This window comes from Hibiscus syriacus, unplaced genomic scaffold, assembly GCF_006381635.1.
Source record: "Hibiscus syriacus cultivar Baekdansim isolate YM2019G1 unplaced genomic scaffold, ASM638163v2 tig00110885_pilon, whole genome shotgun sequence".
Taxonomy (NCBI): domain Eukaryota; kingdom Viridiplantae; phylum Streptophyta; class Magnoliopsida; order Malvales; family Malvaceae; genus Hibiscus; species Hibiscus syriacus.
The window spans coordinates 510613-531006 of NW_024062897.1; the positions used below are offsets into that span (position 1 = coordinate 510613).

The window sequence follows — 20394 nt, forward strand, 5'->3', positions numbered from 1 at the left end:
TGGCAGTAATAATGGGTTGGCTAGGAGGGGTCTTTGGGAGCATTTGAAGAATTTAAAGGTTGGTATTGGTTCTCTCCCATGGATTATTGGGGGTGATTTCAATGTTGTTGCCAATGCACAAGAAAGTTCAGATTTTGTTTTTTTGGGATTGCATAGCAGTTCTGACATGGAGGATTTTAAAAGATGCTTGGTGGATTTGGAGTTGCAGGATCACCCTTTCTCTGGCCCTCTGTTCACCTGGTCAAATAAGCAAGAAAACTCTTATTTGGCTCGAAAACTGGATAGAGTTCTTATAAATTCTCAGTGGTTGTTGGAGTTCCCTGAATCATTTGTGGAGTTTCAAGCTCAGGGAGTCTCTGATCACTGTCCTGGCATAGTTTGGTCTCAAAGAAGTGCTCAAGTCTATAGGACTAAGCCTTTTAAATTTTTTAATTGTTGGACTACAAATGATAATTTTTTAGGGTAGTTAGGGATTCTTGGCAGGAATAGTGTATTGGAAATGCTATGCAAATTCTGTTCTACAAGATGAAAAGGCTAAAACCTTTGTTAAGGGAGTTCAACAAGAACTATTTTTCAGACATCTCCGGTAGAGTGGCTGGTAAAAGAGCTGAACTGGAATCTATCCAGATTTTTAATCTTGGCTAAGTTAATCATAGAAGAGTGTCTGAAGACAGAAAATGATTAAGGCATAATTAATTGAATTGGAAGTTGCAGAATATGAGTTTTATAGACAAAAAGCTAAAACTCACTGGCTGCAAGAATGAGACTTGAGCACTAAATTTTTTCATCAGAGAGTTGAGTCAAATAAGAAAAGGAACACTATCAGAATTATTAAAGATGAGAATGGGAAGTTTCATGAATCTTTTGATGGCATAGCTACTGAACTGGTTGATTTTTTCAAGAGACTCATTGGCACCCATGACACTCTGGTGAAGGGTTGTTCTGTGGAATAGTTGAAATCCCTGCTGATTTACTCTTTGCCTGATGGAGCTGATGTATTCCTTGTTGGTGAGATCACAAACAAGGAGATTAAGGAAGCACTTTTTAGGCATAGGAATGATAAAAGCCTAGGGCCTGATAGTTACACTTCATGGGTTTTCAAGGTAGCATGGGAGATTGTTTGTAAGGATTTTTTGGATGCTATAAGGTATTTCTTTTAAACATCTTCACTCATGCCTGCTTTTAATGCCACCATTATTGCTTTGGTGCCTAAGTCCTTGAATGCTTGTATGCCTAAGGACTTTAGGCTTATTTCTTGCTGCTCAATAATTTACAAAACAATTACTAGGATTTTGGTCACTAGGCTGGCAGTCTATTTTCCTGGTATAATTTCTCAAAACCAATCAGCATTTGTAAAAGGTCGAAATATTGTTGAAAATACCTTGCTTGCTCAGGAGATTGTTAAGGATACTCTAGGAAAAACCTTTCTCCTAGATGTTCTTTGAAAATAGATCTCCAAAAAGCTTTTGATTCAGTTGTTGGGATTTCTTATTGAATGTTCTTGAAGCTTTGGGTCTGCCTGCCATTTTCTGTGGATGGATTAAAGCATGTGTGACTACTCCTAGGTATTTTATTTCATTAAATGGTAGTTTGGTAGGGTATTTTATGGGAGCAAGAGGAGTGAGGCAATGGGACCCATTGTCTCTTTACCTCTTTGTTATTGTGATGAATGTGTTTTCAATTCTGCTGAATGTTGATGCAAAGAATGGTGTCTTTAAGTTTCATCCAAAATGCAAGAAATTTTGCCTTACTCACCTTTGCTTTGCTGATGATCTACTATTGTTCTGCCATGGGTCTCTTGATTTTGCTATGGGGGTTGTTAGTATTCTTGACAGGTTTTATGAACTCTCTGGTTTAAGATTAAATGCCATGAAATCTGAGTTTTTTACTTGTGGGGTGTATGTGAATAGTTTGGAACATATTCGATTAGCTACTGGTTTCAAAATTAGCCAGGTACCTGTCAGATACCTATGAGTGCCTTTGGTTATTCGTAAACTTACAAGTAAAGATTGTTCGGCTTTACTTGTTATTTAAGAGCAGGATTGATAAATGGTCTAGCAGACATTTAAGCTTTGGTGGGAGACTTCAACTTGTTAAATATATTTTGTTCAGTATTTTTGGCTATTGGAGTAGACAACTTGTCTTGCCCAAAGGTGTTATTAAAGATATTGAAAATCTTTGCATGAGGTTTTTGGAAGGGTAATGCTATTCCAGCAAAGGGGGCCAGAGTGAGCTGGAGTCAGATCTGTAGTATAAAATCTGAGGCTGTTCTGGGCCTGAGGAAGTTAACAGATTGGAGCAAGGCTTGTTGCCTTATGATTGTCAGGAAAATTCTTGCTGATGATGGTTCCTTATGGATTGCATGGATCAAAGGTTATTGTTTTAAATCTATGGATTATTGGGATGTTGGTTGCAATCCCCATTTCAGCTGGATTCTCAGTAAGCTGATAAAGCTAAGGGAGGAAGCTAGAAGACTGTTTTGGCCAGCTACTAATTTGACACTGATCAAAGGTGGCTGAATTTGGGGTAATGTTCGCGTTAGGAGGGACAAGGTTGATTGACATAGACTTATTTGGTTCTCATATTCCTAAATTTTCTATTATAGCTTGGATGGTGATCCTTGATAGGCTACCAACAAAGGACAGATTAGCCATATTTGGCATGGTGACTGATAATGTATGTGGGTTATGCTATGTTGGCCAGGAATCTCGTAATCATCTTTTCCTGGAATGTTCTTTTGCGACAGAGTTTGGGGTGCTATTTTGAGTACATGTGCACTCCAACTCCAGATTCTGCACTGCTGGAATGATGCTTTGTGATGGCTGACATTGAATTTGAAAGGTAAATCCCTTCTAGTTCGAATCCTCAAGCTAGCTTGGACTGATTTTGTTTACTTTCTATGGGATAAGTGGAATCACAAGCATTTTAGAGTGTGATTAGCCCGGCTGGGGAAATTGTTGATAGAATTAGAGAGGCAGTTAGAATCAAATTGTATAGGTGTCATATGAACAGATTGAATAATGTAAATAGGAGGTTGTGTCTTGGTTGGAATCTGATTTAGTTGATTTTAATGTACCTTGTAGCAGCTTGCTGCTTCCTTTTGGATAAATAAAACTTTACTTATCCAAAAAAATCAAAATACTTTAGGGGTTATCTGGACTTTTTCTTTCTAAAAAAATTCAATGATATATATAACCAGTAGTGGGCGTGGGCGCGTGGCAATGTAGGGGGATTCGTGAACCCTTTCAACAATTGAATATGGAATGCACACTCTTTTAAACGGGGACTCAACGATGTTGGGGAAGTTCTGTTGTGCGGTGCCTAAAAAACGGCGTGACCGATTAAAATTTAGACTGGTTATGTTATATCATTTAACCGGAAATATTATCAAGCAGAATAACATATTAGGTAGCACTTATATAATAAAATAGGCATTTAACCGGAAATATTATCAAGTATAATAACAAATTAGGTAGCGCTTATATAATGTAATAGGTAGCGCTTATATTGACCTATTTTCTCATAAAACCGGTAAATTTAAACCGGTTACATTATAAATTGACCTATTACATAATAAATATTGGTTTCGATGTTTTCGGGATTGATACAATTTTAAATGTATCGACACTTTATGCATGCAACTCGTTTGTGCTTTATTTTGGAAAAAAGTATCGACACATATTTAAAGAGTTAAAAAAGTGTCGATACTTTATGTTGACCTATTCTCGTATGAACCCGATATATTTATACCGGTTACATTGGAAATTTACCTATTACATTATAATTATCGGTCTCTTTGATTTTGGGATAGATAATTGTTATAAATGTATCGACACAAAATCTAACAGTGTCGATACTTTATGTTAACCTGTTTTATAATTAAACGATATATTTATACTGGTTACATTGTCAATTTACCTATTACATTATAATTATTTGTCATTAAAATAGTCTAATTTTTACCACCTACATTGTAATTTTACCTATTACTTTAAAGTTATTGAATTATGTAGTTATTGTACATACCTGAATATGTCCTGCAAATTTAATGTTGTACTCACCCTTTAACTACCACCACTACCAATACCACATCCTATTGAAAGCACCACTGAAACATGTTGCTCAATGAACCTTTACTTACATACATCTAACAACTCCTGTTGGGACCACTGAAATTGTACAACAAAATTTTTGCCATGGATCATACTGATGCAGACAATGTTAAGCCGACCGAGGAATGCCATAAAGTACATAATGTTGATGAATCTGACATATTGGTTGGTAAGCTCTTCTCTTCACGAGATCAAGCTTGGTACTTTTACAAGGAATTTGCACGGGAACATGGGTTTAGTACACGTCGGGGAACAACACGGCTTGACATGGAAGGGAATGTGAAGGCACAAGAATTTTGTTATTCCAAAGAAGGGTTTCGAGGATCAAAAGTCAATACCATTGATCGTCAACGTGCTCATACGCCAATCACAAGAACATGATACAATGCTAGAATCGTAGTTACAGCAACAAATACAAACGATCAGTGAGTTATAAGTAAGTCTTATCAGAAACATAATCATGCATTATGCACACCTGCTATGACACCATTTATGCGTTCTAATAGAGCTGTAAGTAAGGCTGATATCGATGAGGCAACAACATTAAAAGAGGTCGGTGTTGGCACGTCACAAGTAATGAACTATTTAACGCAGCAGGCAGGGGGCTATTATAATGTTGGATTTACACATAAGACATCTACAATGCACTTCAAAGAGGCAAAGCAAAGGAAATCATCGATGGGGATGTGAATGTGCTTATTGGTTACTTTGATTATAAGAAACATGATGATCCTGAGTTTTTTGTGACATACTCGGTAGACAAATCAGGGGCGTTGCATAATCTTATTTGGTCAGATTCTACATCGAGATCAGATTACATATGCTTCGGTAATGTAATTGAGTTCGACACAACGTACAAAGATAATTTGTATGGTCGACCAATTATGCCTATTGTCGGTGTCAATCATCACCATAACACAATTGTGTTTGCTACTGCCATAATCGCTGACGAGACGTCCCAATCTTTTGAGTGGGTGCTACAGAATTTTTTAGAAGCCATGATGAACAAATCGCCTATTTCAGTTGTCATTGATGGGGATATGGCAATGCAGAGGGCTATCAAATCTGTTATCCCTAATGCTAAGCACAGATTATGTTCTTGGAATCTTTCTCGCAATACACAAGCTAACATTGGTGACCCAAAATTTACAGCAGCATTCTCAAAATGCATGGTTTCCTGGTGGACAACCGACGAATTTGATATTCAATGGTATTCAGTTCTTTTAGAGTTCAACATCGAAAAGCATCCATGGGTGATTGAGAAGGGAAATACTCGACACTTATGGGCACAAGCATATCTAACCGGTCATTTCTTTGCTAATATTCGCTCAACACAAAGGTGCAAGTCTATGAATGCTTCACTCGCAAATTCACTGAAACACAAGAAGAAATATTTAGATGTTGTTCGTGCAATTGAAGATGGAATTAGTAGAATGCGTCTGAACGAGTTGAAAGCTGATTACTTAAGTTCCTAGACGAAGCCCTTCCAGATCACAAAACTGGTTGAATTTGAAAGTCATGCTTCTGAGATTTATGCGCGCGAATCTTTTCGTGTGTTCTAAGAAGAACTTCAACGGGAGACATTGTACCGGATTCAGGAAGAGATTCAGTACTTATCAGATTAATGTCAATATTTTTATTTGAAAAAGTACAAAGAGAAAAATAGGACATTTGAAATTAGTTTTGATTCTCGTATGAAAACCCTAAATTGCTCATACAGAAAATTCGAGATAGTTGGACTTCCATGTCGCCATCAACTTCACATTTTGAAGCACTTGGATTTCACATATTTGCTCAGGTCTTTGATTCAAAGTAGGTGGACTAAGGATGCGAAGGCTTCTGCACCCAGTTTTGTTGATTTGATTGTGCCTCCAGAAATAATGCAAATGGCAAGGTTTGCTTCTCTACGTGCAACATCAAGTATGTTATGCTATGCTTTGAAGCACTTGGATTTCACATATTTGCTCAGGTCTTTGATTCAAAGTAGGTGGACTAAGGATGCGAAGGCTTCTGCACCCAGTTTTGTTGATTTGATGTGCCTCCAGAAATAATTGATTTGATGTGCCTCCAGAAATAATGCAAATGGCAAGGTTTGCTTCTCTACGTGCAACATCAAGTATGTTATGCTATGCTGCAATACAAGCACGCAACCTACTTCAACTGATTTTTTTGAAGACGGAATGGACTGGTCATTCAGTCCCGCACATGATGTTAGAGACATTTAGAATAATGCAGACAACGATCTCCATATATCCTAAGTATCAACATGACTCCTAATGTGTATAAGAAACATGTACAACAACCTATTGTTATTGCAAATAAACCACAACCTTCAATCATGTTTGAACATTACAACTATATTAGTATAAAATTAAAAACAATTCTTCAACAACTGAATACAACTATTATATGTAATGTTCAATCATGTACACCTTATGTTGTAGGGATTCATCCCTAAACCCTCAAAAGAAAGCTTATCTTACCAATTCGTAGCTTACCATTTGGACCCTGAAATGGTGTTTTATTGGCTATGCAGTCAACATGATTATGAGCTTCCTTTATCATTTTGCATTCAGTCAGACTGTAGAGATTTGAAATTTGTAATCAATTAAAAGATCTTAAACACTTGAATCCAATTACCATTTCAAGAACAATTACATAAATACATTGATACTTATTGGTCGCTTTCGATTTTCTTCAATGTTGATACGCTGGGTCTCCATTTGAAGGTCATCACCGTCGGAGTGGAAGAGTTCTCTGCCTTTAGGTTTTTTCGATTTGGGTTTTGTATATATAAGAAAAAAACGCGCATAATTTTAAAAAGTATTGACACTAATTTAAAAAGTGTCGATACATTATGTATACCTATTTTCTCATAAAATCGGTTACATTGTAAAGTGACCTATTACATTATAATTACGGGTTTCGATGTTTTTAGGATCGACACTTTTTCTAAATGTATCGACATTTTTTCATGAACTTGTTTGGAAAATCTATTATGGACATAAAGTGTCGATACATTATGTATACTTTTTTTTAATAACCGGTATATTTAGACCGGTTACATTGTTATGTTACCTATTACATTATAATTACGAGTTTCGATGTTTTTGGGATCGACACTTGTTATAAATGTATCGACACTTTTTCGTGAACTTGTTTGGAAAATTTATTATGGACATAAAGTGTCGACACAAATGTATAAAGTATCGATACATTATGTATACCTTTTTTTTAATAACCGGTATATTTAGACCGGTTACATTGTTATGTTACCTATACATTATAATTACTGGTTTCGATGTTTTTGGGATCTACACTTGTTATAAATGTATCAACACTTTTTCGTGAACTTGTTTGGAAATACATTCTGGATAACATGTATCGACACAAATGAATAAAGTGTCGATACATATTGTAGACCTATTTTCTCATAAAATCGGTAAATTTAAACCGGTTACATTGTAAAGTGACCTATTACATTATAGTTACGGGTTTCGATGTTTTTGGGATCGACACTTGATATAAATGTATCAACACTTATTTGTGAACTTTTTTTGGTTGGAAAATACATTATGGACACAAAGTATCGACACAAATGTATAAAGTGCCGATACATTATGTATACCTCTTTTCTCATAAACCGGTATAATTATGTTTGAGAACCAAATACATCGCCGTTGAGATTTTAAATCTGCAGCTGCTTCTACATCAAGTATGTTTCGCTAAGACGGTTTTGCTTCTACATCAAGTATATTTCGCTAAGACTGTATAAGTCACATGTTATAATGTAATATTCATATTAAAAGACACAGTTATTATGTTATATGATTTAGTTTTTTTGAATGGAATGAAAATATACACACAATATAATCAAACCATAACATACATACACAACAAATTTCTGGATAACAATGTTCAAATAATGTACCTACAACGAAATTAATCTGATGGAAAAGGGTTATCGCTAACGAAGTTCGAAACATTAGGCGCCTTCAACAAATTTTCCAAATACTCGCGTATGTTACCACTTTTTTCTGAGGACATGTATAAATAATTTCAATAATCAAACTAATCAGGTGCAATTTTACTAACAAGAAACTAAATGAGCATAATCAGGAATAAATTTGTGTCAAACTTAGAGCATCGTCGTCCGAATGGGAAGCAGCGTCGAAAGAATGTGGACATATGTAATTGTTTATCTAATAAAAAACATAAATTGTTAATCAATCATTCTATGAACAACTGTTTAACTGGAAAAATATGGCATAACTATAACTTACCGGATTATGAATCATTTTTCGCGGTGAATCATCGACCAACAGTGTATTTTGGACGTTAAAATCAGTAAACTCGTTCCAAACATCATTGAGATCTTTACAGTATGTAAACTTATCTGCTGTTTTGCACTTTCTTTGATCCTGTTTACAAACAGTCGAACATAAATATGTAGGAATCTTAGACAAATTAAAGTTAGCAAAGGGTAATGACAATCATCTTACCCAAACGAATAGAAAGTGGTCATAGAACGAACGTAGTTTATCAAGTACACTGTCCATGTTATGCCTGAGATTGTAATCAAGTTTGAATGTTAACATTTAATTGTATATTAACGATTTTTGCTATAGTAATTTGAATTGCTCAATAGTTCTAACCTCATATTGGATGACCAAATGCCAACAACAAAATTATGTGTACAAAATTGCATAAATTCACATAATCCATTTCTGAGGATAACATCTGCAACATGAAGAAAATGAGATTAAAGTTGTACGCTTATATATTAAAATAATGGATACAAATTAACAGAATTGAAACCTTCTGGATATCTTGGGATGTAAGCAAGGACACCATTGACATAAAAAATTACTAGTTTTCTTGCAGGCGGCATTGCAGACACGATATACTTGTTTGGATCATCATCATCATCATCTTCATTGATCGCTTGGTTGTCCACATCTGTTAAAAGAAAATAAAATACATTTCAGAACGTGTAAATGTTTAGAAACATAAATAATTAATTACCTAACTCGTTTGATGTCGTTGACGTAATTCGTCACGTAACATGGAGACTTCATTACGCAATGATGAAATATCGGCTCGCATTCCACTCACAAGGGAATCAATATGCTCCCGAAAATTAACCATGTATTCCATCACTGTCGTAATTGTGACATCCTGTCCAACTTGAGCTTCTGAAGCTTCTGCAGCTTCTTCTATCATTGCGTCTCCTCCCCCGTCTCCCATTGGTTGGTCGTCTTCATTGTCCTCCCTCTCTAGATCTAATCTGACATCCTTGACACGCTTCCAACCGACTTTTTCAACAAAATTGTCGAAATGATTTTTCCCTTAAAGGTGAAAAAGTGAGATTTTGAAAAACCACATTAATTTTTAATTTACTTCTTTCAATTGATTTTTAATTTTTTAAAAAATGCAGTTTAAAATACCTCTCGTTTCGAAAATTTTTGGATTTCCTTTACGATAAAAAAATACGGTTCAAAGAGTCGCCACTAATCTTTGATTAGGGTGTGATTGGACACCCAAAAATGTTTGTTATTTTAAATAAAAATTAATTTTAATTAAAATAACAAATTAAGGTCTGCGTTACCAAAAACCGAGTTCGGGAGTCGGTTACGTGCGGGAAGGATTAGCACCCCCACAACGCCCTAAAACGGTACCTAGTCGATTAATTAATGTCTTTGCATTGAACTTGACAAATTCGAACTTGATTTGATTTATGATCCCGAAAAAAAAAGCGAATTTTACAATGAAATGTAGTAATATTAAATTATTTCATATCGAGAAGGAATAATTTATCAGTACTTGAGAAAATTAATTTCTACTCAAATCAAAATAATATAATATTAAAATTTCATTATAATATTCAAATGCACCCAAATAAATTTAATTAAAATTACCAAGTCGTTTTAGAAAGATAAAGAATGTTCGATTATTTACAAATATAGAGACCAGATCTTAAAAGCTATAACAACCTTTTCTCAATAAATTTAAATAGCCGGACATTTCTTTTTCTTCCATTCCCAAATTTTAGGTGAAGAATCAATTTTTTTATGTTTTTCTAATGAGATACACTTTTATTTTAAAATCATTAAAAGTGGACAACAAATACGGTATGACAACCCACTTAAAACAATTTTAAATTAAAAGTGTATTACCCTTAATTCAATTATGTAATATATCGAGTTATGCAAATGAGGTTACCATGTGAATCGTGCAAAAATGATGTCATGCCAAAATTAATTAAACAACATTAAAAATATCATACAACGTGACATACAAAAAATTATATACGTATATTTTAATTAAAAATTATAAATTATGCATATTAACATAAAATGTACAAATGTGACTTAAATACAAGAATAAATACATAACATGCCAAACTAATTTTTTTAAAAAAAAAAGTATATACATATTAGAATTAGGACTAAATCATATTAAACGGAATTTTACTATCTAAAATGCAAACAAAATGACAATTAAGGCATAAATACGAATATACCATATTGAGTACTAAAAATTATTACAAAGGATTAAATCCCGAATAAACCCAATATATACCAGACTAAAATTAACATGCAAAAATTCAGAGGTTAAATGTCTAAAACTGCGTAAATTAAATACAATCACAATTTGGACTAGATTTAAATGCGGGTAAAATAAAGTAACAAAATGAAGAATGTAGAAAACTCGATTCTAGGACTAAAATGACTTAAAACAAAACATTGTGTGGCCCCTAAGGTGATTAACCCATACACAAAACAAGGTAACAAAACACTGTAGTTTTAATGCATACATATATACCAAACTTAACGTAAGTTTAACCCTAACTCTCATTTGCTTTCCTAACACTCCCCAGCGTCGTTCTCTCTAACCATTTCCCCTCTACCTTCTTCTTCTACTTATCTCCCTCAACACGAACGGCTTCCATGGCCACCACTCGTAGTTGGCTCCGATGAGGAACCAAAACTCCTCTCTCTAACATTCTCCTTCACGAACGACGCTGCTCCAAGAGCAAACCCTACACGACTGGCTACCCCAACAGCCCTAGAAACTACGACCACCACACACAACGGCCACCAAGGCCAAAACTAAACCTAACCAAACCTTTTTAAACCTCACTACCCCCAAGATGTAAGTCGACGATGTTCAGACACCGATCTCCCTCTAAAATGACCAATGGAACCACACCGAACCAAGGCCAACCAGAACTCTCAGTTTCCTTATACTTGGCAAAGACATAATCAATAAAAAAAGGTAACAAACTAAACTTTTTCTTTTCTCATATCTTTTACTTGCTTGAAAATAATAACACCCATAAAGAAATACTGGAAATCGAAGTAAAGATAGAAAATACCAAAAAAAACATTCCTTGCTTTATTTTGCTTCTTCGGTTTATGCATACAATGGTGAGTGAAACTTCCGTTACAATGGCTATTCTTCTTGTTCGTTGAATCCACTGTTGCAAAATGATTCCATTTTTTGTTTTTATTTTCTGTTCGGACCCCCCTTGTTGATGAAATCCCCTCTGTTTTTTTGTTGATTCCTCCTTTCGTTCCAAAACCGAGCCCCCCTCTTTTCATTTACAGTGTTTGATCTGGTAATATGAAAATGTTGTTTACACTGTTTTCTATTTTTTTGTTCTGTCGTCTGTAGGAAAAAAATGGTCTCTCCTTCCTATCCTAATGGTCTGTGAAACTCGTTAATTTTTTAAAAAAAAAACTCCTCTCTCTCTCGTATTTTCTGTTTTTTTTTGTGATCCCCCCTTCTTTGTGTGTGTTCTCCTCTTTTTCTTTCACCCTTGTTAACCCCCCACCATCTGGTTGTTAACTGTTAAAAACCGATCTTGATTTTCCTTCTTCAACTGCTGATGACCATTGGGCTTGAGATGGGCCTCCAGCTAGTTTGGGATCGGGTTAGGTTGCCATTGCTTCGGGTCTGCTCCGACATAACCCCGGACAAATAGAGTATCTACAAAAATCATATCCCTTTTTTTTAATAAATAACATGTCAATCTTGCGGGTTAATCTAATAGGGGAGTCAAGCGAAAAATCAACTTCTTCCTTTTTCAACAGATGGGTGATGACACATCCATATGGTAGTGAAGTTGAAATTGATGCTCCCTTTGTGACCATATATACAAATGTTTTAAACATCAGTTTAGCAATGTTTGGAGCCGTTTTGGATCTATACTTTGCTATCCACCAATAATCGCAGTCTCGAATCGTTGAATGTTTTCCCCCAAAAGGCCGAATAAACCAAGTCAGCATTTTGTGAAACACTCTCGCCTCTACATCTAGGTGAATTGGGCTATTTCTATCAACCCGTTGTATTGTAGTATCTAAATCATTTTCATCTGAATCCCCTTTATTCTCGACACCTATACCCGAAGCAATAGTCTCCGGAGATATATATATATATATATCCTTCCCCATGACATGGGTATTAATTCCTATTATATTATTCTTATTAGGCTCATATTGGAAGGAAACATTGTTGTAGAAGACTCTATCTAGGTTGGGGTAATACTTTGGTTCTACACCAAAGAATTCAAGCCAACCCCACGATGTAAATGTGGATTTAAAACTAAAATCATATTTACCATCAAACAAGAAACCCAGGTCAATGACACGTTCGGGATGAATCTTCCTTACTTTAAAACTCATTTTCCATCTTTCTTTCTCCGTATCGGATCTAAAGTTATCAGTGTCGAACGACCTGATTTACTCAAAAGAGCTGGGTTGAGAAGAGGTGGGTTGAGAAGAGATGGGTTGAGAAGAGCCCCGATTCTGACGCTTACGTTTTGGAGCCATTTTCGGTGTGGATATTGTTACATTGGAACACAAACACATTAAGAAAACAAAAGTGACCAATCTGCAAATCAAATAAACCCTAATTTTTGGCAAAATATCGATAAATTTACCTGAATATATGATCATAACTGTTATGAACACTGGTATTCATCGGAGTCGATGAGTTCTTTTCTGCCTTTAGGTTTAGGTTTAGGGTTTTTTGATTTGGAGTTTGTATCATATAAATAATGAATGATAAAAAAGCGAGTAATTTAAAAATGTATCGACACAAATTTAAAATGTGTCGATACATTATGGTGACCTGTTTCAAATTAAATAGGTATATTTATACTGGTTGCATTGTAAAATGACCTATTACATTCAAATTATGAATTTCATTGTTTAGGATCGATACTTTTTATAAATGTACGACATTGTTTTGTGCACTTTTTGACCATTTACATTCTGGACAAAACGTATCGACACAAATTCAAAGAGTGTTGATACTTTATGTACACATGTTTTCTCATAAAACGGTTAGATTCATAATTTACCTATTACATTATAATTATGGATCTCGATGTTTTTGGGATCGATACTTGTTATAAATGTATCGACACATTTCCATGCACTTGGTAAGGAAATCATTCTGGACACAAAGTATCGACACAAATTCAACAAGTGTCAATACTTTATGTACACCTGTTTTCTCATAAACTGGTGTATTTAGACCGGTTAGATTCATAATTTACCTATTACATTATAATTATGGGTCTCGATGTTTTTGGGATTGATACTTTTTATAAATGTATCGACACATTTCCATGCACTTGGTAAGGAAATCATTTTGGACACAAAGTATCGACACAAATTCAACAAGTGTTGATACTTTATGTACACCTGTTTTCTCATAAATCGGTGTATTTAGACCGGTTAGATTCATAATTTACCTATTACATTATAATTATGGGTCTCGATGTTTTTGGGATCGATACTTTTTATAAATGTATCGACACATTTCCATGCACTTGGTAAGGAAATTGTTCTGGACACAAAGTATCGACACAAATTCAATAAGTGTCGATACTTTATGTACACTTGTTTTCTCATAAACCGGTGTATTTAGATCGGTTAGATTCATAATTTACCTATTACACATTATAAATGTATCGACACATATGTTTACCATACTCTCATTAAACCGATATATTTTACCTATTACGTTTGGGAACCATACTTGGACAAAATGTTGGAATCAAATCTGTGTTTATTAATTTTTTCAGTGTTATTTTAAATTTACCTATTACTTTAAAGTTATTGCATTTTGTAGTTATTGAACATACATAAATATGGAATGGCCATTCAGTCCCGCACATGATGAAAATTATGTGACACTTGGAATAATGTAGACTCCTACTGTGTATAAGAAACATGTACAACAACCTATTGATAACTTTTCTCATCTCATACATAATTACATTCTCATACAAAATTATAAATCGTATACAAAATTAAAAATCTTATACAAAATTAACCCTACATTTACATAATCGCTTCCTTTTGTTATTCTTGTGTAGCATGGCAGCTTTTGTCATCTTCTCTCTTAGTTGATTTTGATTGTGGCATACGAGATCGTTTAATATTCGCATATGATCCCATTCTCCAACAACCTATATTCAAATTGTCAGTACGTTAATTATTGTAAACCACAACATTCAATCTATGACTTTTAACAATATAACGACAAACTAATTTTTAATTCTACTTACAAAATCACAAGTAGTCCCGCTACAACCGATCGATTCCATCCACATCATCACATAGATGCCGCAATCATATCCATTCAATTGTTCGGTCATCTTATGCTCCACGAATTTGAATCTTTGCAAGGGGACTTTTCCTAGAGAGCCACATGCTTCTACCCAAATGTGTTTCTCATTATAACTATCTAATATTTTCATCTGCATTAAAAAATATGAAGTTATGATCCAAACAAATTATGCATTATAATTTACATAATTTCATTTCATACATACCAACCTCTTAGAATCATTCACTCTCTGTTTAGTTGCTTTAGATTTAAACAGACTATCATATACAGTTCCAACACATTTTACCATATCCAACACCAACATATACCAATGTGAATTATTGTAGTTTATTGTGATCATGATCTGCAACAAATTTCACACACAATTTGACAAAATTCAACATTATATATCCACAAACATCATTTATGCCTATTCGTATGGTGTCTTACCTTCTCATAGTTGGTGAATTTCATATAGTTAGGCAACATGGTACCCCAAAAGCTCGCAATACCCTCAACATCACCGTTGTTCAACACCTGTTGCTGCAATTACACGACAATCATTATTAATTTACCGTCTATAACATTACTTTTCAACATTTATTAATTTAACTCACCGCTAAGTGGTATGGAATATAGCTAATCATCCGGCCTGACTTTTTAGAATCGTAGCATACTGTCCAGGCGAGCAAATCAATAACCTAACAAAATTAATTACACAATCAGAACATATTCAATAGGTTTTGTCTTTTAATTGATTTCTACTTACCACAACCCATTCCATAGGCTTCAACATTGCAACGTCAGATACTTGTGCGTATTGATTTCCCATTGAGATTACAGTATATCTGTATGAATCATTAGGATTAATATTTTTTCATGATTAATATATTTTCATGAAATATTTAAATATCACTCACAAAACAATATAAGTGACTTACCCCGATTCTAACCCACTATTCCATAAATAATCACAAATTGCAGCTTCGACCGGTTCAATTCCGATTGAAATATCCGCTTTTACAACTTACAGTTTTGCATACAAATTTGTGTCACAACAACATGATAAAAATCAAATTAAGTTATATTTTATTCAACTTACCTTCTGCTTCTTGTTCTGGGTGCAGACATTCCGAATCCAAATCTGCATCTATAACTCTCCGGTGTATAGATGTTAGTGACATCATTTCTCCTCATTTCCTCCATCTTTTCTTCTTCCTCCATCTTTTCTTTTCAAATTTCTCAGTTCATCGTATTTTTTCTCTACATAGCTCTTCATCTCTTTTATTTCACCCTTCAATTTCCCCCCTTCATCCAAGTTTTACCACCTCACCCCTGAAAGCTCACTCCTTATTTCCACAACCTCCTTGACAACTCCATCATTTTTTCCACCCGTCATTAACTTCACCACTCAACACCTCAACTTTTTTCACCAACAATACTATATCTTTCCTTCCACTTTCATCTTATGCCTCTCTGTGTCGCTTCGACTCTTGATTGTCTTTAATGAATATCAAAAACAATTTTTTTAATATCAGCCAATTCAGTCATCAAAATGTCGAATTTACTCTGTTTTCCCTGACCGTAATCCCCTTGACCGTCATCCACCCCTCCAACCATCTCTTCCTCTGTCTCCTATGCCTTATCTACCTTCTCTGCGTCCTTGAAAAGAACCTTCAAAATTAATTTTTTCTTAATATTATTTACTTAATATTATTTAATTTCATTTATTAATATTTCTAGCTTCCTCGGTCTATCCACCTTCAACTTCGCCATCACTCTAACCACCTCTTCATTCTCCCATGCACGGATGCGTGCCACTCCGTGTCTTTCATAAGCCGGCAAACTATCACAGCCCGACCAATAATTGAACAGTGCAACCTGAATTTATAATAAAATTAATCATTTATATAATAACTATACCATCATTTTATATAAAAAAACAAAAACATTCTTCAACTCAGTTACCTCTAAGATTGCTATGCACCCTTTGAGGTATCTCTGGCTGCCCTTTTGAAAGGTGATTATTGATTCAATCAATCTTGAATGAACATATTCAGCCCAATTGAATTCACCCTTTAAGCCTTCATCGCAAATGAGCTTCATATTGTCCTTGTTCGTTGACGTATCACCCATTGGACAAAGAAATATCCCGACAAGGTACAATAGAACTCGAGCCTTCAGCTCATCCTCTCGGTAAGATCCGATTTTGATATCCTCTTCAACTTCAGCATATGTCACCTTATGATTCAAACTATATTTGGAGGCAAGTGCTTTCCAGTTCTTACTCCTACAGACTTCTACAACACTTTTGCCTTTGTTTTGTACCCCCAAGATGGCTGCAGTAGTTGATACCCCCAGAGGGAATGAATAATCACCATATTTAGCAATTCATTATTTGACATCAAATTGCTCCATCAAGGATCGACACAATTTCCTCCGAATTGGTCGATTCTTTACTCTTATCAATGATCCAAACCCCATTTCACTCACATTCAACTGATCATTCTTTTTAAGGTGTTCAATTAATGAATACACCTTTTTTATGCTGCACCTTGTCGACACATCCTACATTTTTTAACAATATATAATGTTATTGTTCTTATATATCTTGTATCAACGTATTTACAAGTTTAATGAATACCTTGTTTGCATGTGCTTTCCTCCGTTCTTTGTATTCTTTACTATCATTCCTTGACTATGTGTAAGGTTCCTTTGAGCATCACTCATCGAATTCCATTTCGACCTCACATCTTTTGTCACCTAATATTAAGCATAAACGTTTCTTAATCAATATATTAACGCTAAATAATACTCAATGTCTATTTCGTTTTACATACCGAACTGTTGTGTGTGCCATCTTCCTTCATCATTTTGCATTCGACCATACTGTCAACATTTAAAATTTGGAATCAATTTAAAGTTCCTAAATACTTTAATCCAATTACCATTTCAAACAATAATAACAAAAAGAAATTGATACTTACTAGAAGTACATATATCCACCATTTGGTTACTTTCCACCTATTGACTTCATTTTTCCTTCATATATCAGTTTATGCAATCAAATCAAATATTTGTATACAAAAATCGATAACCACTCTTGTGGTAAACGGTTGGTCTTCAAAAGAATTTGAATGGCCACTACAACAAGTGTCGGCATATTTATACAACCTAAAATATCATTTTCTATAATTATATACAGGTATCCATGTTTATTTTCTACCTATAATATATATAATATCGGTCCCAAAACCTCCCTATTTCCTTCAAACGAATGGGAACACTCTTCTCCAATATCGACACATTTACAACTTATAATATCATTTTCTACCTATAATATTAAATAAAAGTAACGATATTATCATCTACCTAGAAGATCATTCTACATGTAATCGGTCCCAAATCTTCTTTACTTCGAAAACCCAAACAATAACACATAAAACCCTAATTATGTAATAATAAAAACTAGGGTTTCAACAATGACCTTTCGATTTGAAATGCAACAACAAACAAACAAACTTCAACGTAGAACGCCTTCTGAAATGCAGCAACAATTACGCTTCGATTTCAAAAACTCTATCTATTTTCAGAGGAAATTTAGCTATGCCTTTATATTTACACCGGATAAGTTATTTATATTTAATCGATACAATTACATAAGTGTCGACACTTTTATGTTAAGTGTCGATACTTTCGATAGGATATTTACCTATTTCTTTGAAAGTGTCGATACTTTTTTACGTGTACTTATTAAAGTACCGACACTTTCAACATAACCGGTAGCGCTTTACTGGTTTTGTCATTTCGATACCAGTTTTGTCATATTTTTACCTATTATATTGTTATGGATCGATATATTTTCATAAAGTATCGACACTTTTTGGATCTATAACTTCTCTCTTTTAAATTACGAAAGTGTCGATACTTATATTAATTATCGACACTTTCAATATATCCAGTAGCTTTTTTCCTTTTATCATTCGAGACCTGTTTTGTCATATTCTTACCTGTTATATTGCTATGGATCGATACATTTGTATAAAGTATCGACACTTTATAGGCGCTATAACTCTTCTTCTCTTTTAAATTCAAAAAGTGTCGATACTTATATATGTATCGACACTTTCAATATATCCGGTAGCTCTTTACCGGTTTTATCATTTCGTGACCGTTTTGTCATACTTATACCGTTATATTGTTAGGATCGATACTTTTTATAAGTATCGACACTTTATAGGCGCTATTACTTCTTCTCTTTAAATTCCAAAGTGTCGATACTTATTTAAATCTAATCGATACTTTCGATATATCGGTTTTATCATAATGAAACCGGTTTTAATATTTACCTGTTATATTGCTATGGAACGATACATTTTTTCATTTGTATCGACACAAACCGACAAGCTAAGTTTGCCGGTTGCCAAATTTTTTAATATTTTCTTCATGATTTCCACCTACAACATTGTTATTACTCGATATTTCTGGTAGCGCTAAATCGAATTTATTAAATATATTATAATGTATCCGGTAACGCCGTATATTAGCCCACCTTCCTGAGACAACCCCACGATGTTGGGCTAAAATATTGTCCAAAATAGCAGTACGCACCTGCATGGGCTATATGTTAAGAAAATATTGAAAATAAATCTTTACTGCTCTCGTTGAGAGTCGAACTCAAGACCTCCCGCTTACTAAACGGGTGCTCTAACCAACTGAGCTACGAGAGCACGTTGCCTGATCAGATTTCAATAAAATATATATAGTATTTATTATGTGTGGTCCAATAGGAAGGAAAACTATCTAATCTTTTACTTCTAATGCTGGGGTTGATCTGGTAAACATCTTCCATTTTTGTTTATTCTTAGAAAAATGCCTTATAATATACGATTTTAACCAATTTTTTTTGGATTTGCCAAAATGACCAACTAAATCGCAATGCGATCGATAATTCGCAACGCGATTTCCGGTATCACAAATCAGTTTCCAGATTCGCAACGCGAACATCGACTATCGCAACGCGAACTTCGACTATCGCAATGCGATTTTCCAAATTCGTTGCGATTAGTACAAGTTCGCGTTGCGATTATTCCAAATTCTATCCAAGTTCGTTGCGATAGTCAAGTTCGCGTTGCGATTTATTCCAAATTCGTTGCGATAGTCTAAAATCACAACGACTGTGGTATTGCATTTGTTTTCTTAAGAATTTTCTCTAAAAGATAGTATTCGCGCGGACGTGTCGAAGACACGTATTACCACGACCACGAGACGAGACGGCGGCGGCGGCGCGCGAGAGTTCCCCTTGTTCTCTATCACTCACAAAGAAGTAGGAAAGCCAGCCTTAAATACTATTCCAATAGTGTTTCCAATACTATGTGGGATTGAGCATTACCAACACTTGTTCCCAATACTATGTGGGATTGAACCTTAAATAGTGATTATTTGTGAATTATAGTTAATGACTTTAGTATTTGTATGAAACGTATTTGTGGTTCGTTTAGTTTTCATGTAATTCTAATTTATTTTCAATTGATTGTAATTGCACGATAACAATTTTTTTATTCTCGCTAGTGATGCAATGTTTTTGAATGTTTGCTTAAAATTGCAATAATCGCGATTGATTGTAGATTGACTTTTAATTATGACATATTTAATAGTA

The 20394-nt window shown here is 34.5% G+C and overlaps 1 non-coding gene across 1 annotated transcript; it reads right to left on the reverse strand.

The window, feature by feature from the left end:
* Positions 1-19391: 19391 nt before the first annotated feature.
* On the reverse strand, positions 19392-19465 carry TRNAT-AGU. The gene has a single exon. It is a non-coding gene; the product is annotated as a tRNA-Thr (tRNA).
* Between the last annotated feature and the right edge of the window lie 929 nt (positions 19466-20394).